The sequence below is a fragment of the Ornithorhynchus anatinus genome, chromosome 1, assembly GCF_004115215.2.
Source record: "Ornithorhynchus anatinus isolate Pmale09 chromosome 1, mOrnAna1.pri.v4, whole genome shotgun sequence".
Taxonomy (NCBI): Eukaryota; Metazoa; Chordata; class Mammalia; order Monotremata; family Ornithorhynchidae; genus Ornithorhynchus; species Ornithorhynchus anatinus.
Genome location: NC_041728.1, coordinates 117,499,750 through 117,504,840, shown reverse-complemented (window position 1 = coordinate 117,504,840; position 5,091 = coordinate 117,499,750). Strand labels below are relative to the sequence as shown.

The 5,091-nt window shown below is 40.8% G+C and overlaps 1 non-coding gene across 1 annotated transcript; it reads right to left on the bottom strand.

Moving 5' to 3' along the window:
* Positions 1–4,477: 4,477 nt before the first annotated feature.
* LOC114815575 lies at positions 4,478–4,615 on the bottom strand. Its single transcript, XR_003763372.1, has one exon. It is a non-coding gene; the product is annotated as a small nucleolar RNA SNORA7 (small nucleolar RNA).
* Positions 4,616–5,091: the final 476 nt, after the last annotated feature.

Below are 5,091 nucleotides of genomic sequence, written 5' to 3'. Positions count from 1 at the left end.
TCAACTTATTCCGGCATGCATACTATTATGGGTGTCTCCTCTTCATAATTAAAAAAAAGTTCTTAGTTTATGAAGATGGAGATACTAACAGTGAGATTCATTCAATTGTATTTACTGAGTGCTTACTCTGTGCAGAGTACTGAACTAAGAGCTTGGAAAGTACAATTTGGCAACAGATAAAGACAATCCTTACCCAACAATGGGCTCACAGCCTAGAAGGGGGAGACTGACAAAAAAACAAGACATCCATCCATTCATTCAAGGGAAGCTGAAAAGACTAATGGGCAACTGATATGCTCTGGCCAGGGGTGGACATGTGAAGGTATCTTAGTAAATTTACTCTATAAAGAGGAATCAAGTAATACATAGCCAATGAGAAGCAGCATGGTCTAGTGGAAAAAACACTGTCCTGGAAATCAGAGGACCTCGGTTCTAATTCTGGCTCTGTCAATTGTCTACTTTGTGACCTTGGGCAAGTCACTTAACTTTTCTGTAACTCAGTAATCTCATCTGTAAATTGGAGATTAAAGCTGTGAACCCCATGTGGAACATGGGCTGTGTCCAACTTGATTATCTTTATCTACTCAAGTGCTTATTTCAGTGCCTGGCATATAGAAAGTGCTTAAAAACCATAAACAAACAAAAATGCTATTTTTACAAACTTTTGTCTATAGCCATAGTTTCTGAAAAACTTCAGCAGTTTTGTTAAGGTGTATTTGTGTAGTAAATGTTTACAAATCTGTGAAGTAAAATAATGTTCGTTTCTGGATTACAAGCGTGTGGAAAAAGAATTTGTGCTCCTTCTTTAAATATCATTCAGTCTTTTCCTGTAGGACCCCATATGGCAAAATTTGGAAACTTTGTAAGTGATCCTGAACAGTAACTGCTTGTGTTGTCCAAATTTGGAGAGATGATTGTTAATAACCAAAAAGAAACCAATTGAAATCAGAAAATGTGATGCAAGATGGACACAAGAACATACAGTCCAAGGTACTCATGATGACAAATCAGTGAAAATTTGTACATTCTGTGAATGAACCATTTTATAAATAGGTTGAGGCATAAAATTGACTTTAGACCCTCTTCTTGAAATTCATATTGTGCAGTTTGGCAGAGATGATATTGCAGTATTTATGAGAGTTCCATACTGAGTTTTTAAGTAGACTGTTAGAAGTTAGAGGGAAAAATAGGAATATTAGATCTGAAAATTATTAAACTCATATGAGGATAATAGGTCTCTAATTGGATATTAGAGGGAAAGTTAGGATGTTAGATGTGGCATTCATTACTATGATAACTGTTGTAAATGGCATTATCAAATGTCTTCCAAGTATCTTTTGGTGTTACTGTCAGAGACAGAATGTTGGGCTCAGTGAACCACTTGTCTGATCGAGAAAGCTGTTTCTGATATTTGAGCAATGCTTCAGTATTTCTTTAGGAAAATATTCACCAATGACCCCATTTTTGCCAAACATAACAGACTCTACTGAGTACAATCCTCCTCAGCTGCTACAGACACTGTGGATCAATCTATTCTCTGGAAATTTCCATTCAACCTGCGTTTTTCTGACTGAGTTCTCCTTTAATTCCTTTCTTTCCTTTCTCAATTTCCCCAATTTTTCAAATTATCTCAATTTATTAGCTCTTCTGCTCTCCCCTCGTTAATCATAGGTACCCATCATTCATTCATTCAATCATATTTACTGAGCATTTACTGTGTACAGAGGACTGCACTAAGCACTTAGGAAAGTACAATACAGCAACAAAGAGTAAAAATTCCTGCCTACAAAGAACTCCTAAAAGGAGGGTGTGAGAGGCATACAGTACAAATAAAGACATTTTATATGTGTTTTAGGATGCGGAGAGAGGGGAAGAGCAACAGGAGCAAGTCAGGGTGATGCAGAAGGGAGTGGGAGATGAGGAAAAGTGGGGCTTAGTCTGCTAAGGCCTCTTGGAGGAGATGTGCTTCAGAAAGGCTTTGAAGTGAGGAGAGTAATTGTCGGATTTCAGGAGAGAGGGTGTTCCAGGCCAGAGGAAAGATGTGGGCCAGGGATAGGCAGTGAGATAGGAAAGATGGAGGCACAGTGAGAAGGTTAGCACCAGAGGAATGAAGTGTATGGTTTGGGTTGTTGAAAAAGAGAGGTGAGGTAGAAGGGGGTGAGATGATGGACTCCTTTAAAGTCAATGGTGAGGAGTTATTTTTTGATATGGAGGTGGATAGGAAACCACTGGAGACTTTTGAGGGGGGTGGGGGGTTGACATTTCCTGAACTTTTCTGTAGAAAGACGATCCAGTAACCTGAGTGAAGTATGGACTGGAGTGGAGAGAGGCAGGAGGTTGGGAGATGAGCAAGGAGGCTGATGCAGTAATCTAGGTGGGATAGGATGAGTGATTGTATTAACACAATAGCAGTTTGGATGGCAAGGAAAGGGTGGATTTTAGCGTTAAGGCTCAGTCCTCGTCCCCTTGTATTCTCAATCTACCCGCACTTTCTTGGGGAGCTCATCAGCTCCCATGGCTTCAACCACCACTTTTGTGTGAATGACTACCAAATATATCTCACTAGTCCCAACTCCTGCCCTCCCCTGCAATATCACATTTTCACCATCATCAAGGAGGATGTCCTGCAAGCATCACCAGTTAAGCATAGCCAAACCTGAACTCCATATCTTCCTTAAGAAATCCTCTCTTCTACCTAATTTTTCCATGACATCATTCTGCACATGCACATCCACGTTTAATGTTTGATCATTCATCTCCAGATAATAATAATTGTGGTATCTGTTAAGTGCTTATGTGCTAAGCACTATGCTAAGAGCTGGGGGTGTGTGCAGGATAATCAAATCAGACTCAGTCCCTCTCCAACAAGGACTACATTAAAGGAAAGGTGATTAGTTATTTTAGCCTTCAGACTGTAAGCTCACTGTGGGCAGGGACTGTGTCTGTCATATTGTATTCTCCCAAGTGCTTAGTATAAAGCTCTGCATACAGCAAGTGTTCAATAAATGCCAATTAACTGACTGATCCTCACTTTACAGACAATTTATTTATATTAATGGCCATCTCCCCTTCTCTTGGCAGGGAGCTTGCCTGCTAAGTCTGCGATCTTGCATTCTCCCAAGAGCTTAGTACAGTGTTCTGCATATAGTAAGCCCTCAATAAAAACCATTGATGGATTAACTGATTGAAGAACAAAGAAATGAAGTGCCTTACTCCAAATCCCACAGCAGGCACACGGCTTTGGAGTCAGAGGTCATGGGTTCGAATCCTGGCTCGGACACTTGGCATCTGTGTGACTTTGGGCAAGTCACTTAACTTCTCGGTGCCTCAGTTCCCTCATCTGTAAAATGGGGATGAAGACTGTGAGCCCCCTGTGTCTACCCCAGCGCTTAGAACAGTGCTCGGCACATAGTAAGTGCTTAACAAATACCAACATTATTATTATTATTAGGATTAGGTTCCAGCTCTCCTGACTCCCAGCCCTGTGCTCCACTCACCTCAGGCCATCTTAAGGAGAAACTCCTGACCATCAGCTTTAAGGCACATAATCATCTCTCTCTCTTACTTTTCCTTTGATTGATCTATATCTTCATTTTCCATCTGGGGAAATATTCATTTCCACCCTTAGGTAAACATGGTCTTTTAAGCAGAGCTCGATATAAAGTTCAGGATGTTCTATATCACAATGTAAACCAACATCCTACTGATTCAGCACTTTGCGCACTCTACCAGTATTACGGTGACCAAGTGCCCTCAAGGAATATATAATCATAGAAAGAATCAATCCATCACTGGTGTTTATTAAACACTTAATGTGAGCAGAGAACTGTACTAAGTGTTTGGGAGAGTGAAACACAACAGAGTCCACAGACACATTCCCTGCACATGAAAAGCAGCTTGGACTAATGGAAAGAACATGGGCCTGGGAGTTGGAGGACCTGGATTCTAATCCCCTTTGTCAATTGTTTGTTGTGTGACCTTGGGCAAGGCACTTAATTTACCTGTGCCTCAGTCCCTCACAACTGTAAATTTGGATTTAAATACCCATTCTCCCTTCTACTTGGACCCTGAGCCCCATGAGGGACAGCGACTTTATCCGACATAATTAAATTAGACCTACTACAGCACTTAGAATAGTGTTTGGCACATAATAAGTTCTTAGCAAATACTCCAATAAGAGCTTACTGCCTAGAGGAAATCAAGACAAACAAATGTATTCTAATACTAGAGAATAGGTGTAGATATAAATGTGTGTCTTGTCTTATGCTGTCCAGTTGTTACCAACCCATAGAGACTCCATGGAAACATCTTTCGCAGAACACACCACCTCCATCTGCAATTGGTCTGGTAGTGTAGCCCTAGAGTTCTCTTGATAAAAATACAGAAGTTATTTACCACTGCCTTCTTCCATGCAATAAACTTGAGTCTCTACCCTCAACTCTCTCCATGATGCTGCTACCCAGCAAAGGTGAGCTTGACAAGTAGCAGATTGCCTTCCACTCGCTAGCCACTGCCCAAGCTAGAAATAGAATGGGTATACCTCTGCTTGACTCTCCTTCCCATAGCCAAGACTGGTAGACTACTGGAAACTCTCCAGGTATGATCTTGAGAGGGAATAAATATGTGCATACACCCACATATGTGATTGCATTTGCACAATAAGCACATATACATATTTTCATGAATGTTTTTGTATATTTTCATTTCATGAAGAGTGGCACATTTATACTTATGAGGCAGTAACAGCAAAGTGAGCTGGCTTGGGTTCCATTTTGCATCTGGACTCACTTGTGTTTAAGCTGGAGATGCTTTATTGAAAAGGTGAGATCTAGTTTATGTATTTAAGGATTGAGGAGACATAGAAGGAAGGGAAGAGGGGAAGGAAGAAACAAAAGTGGGCACTGAGGAAGAGGTTAGCCTGTCATAAGAGGAAGCTGAGAGAGTGAGACAAGGTGAGAGGATGGGCCAGGAAGAATTGGGTAGTCTAGAATGTAGCCTAGAAGCTGAGTGTTCAGTCTTGATTTGGATGGATGTATTGACATAGCTGGAAGACATTTGAGGAAGAGGTTTCTGATAGCTACATTTAAAAAA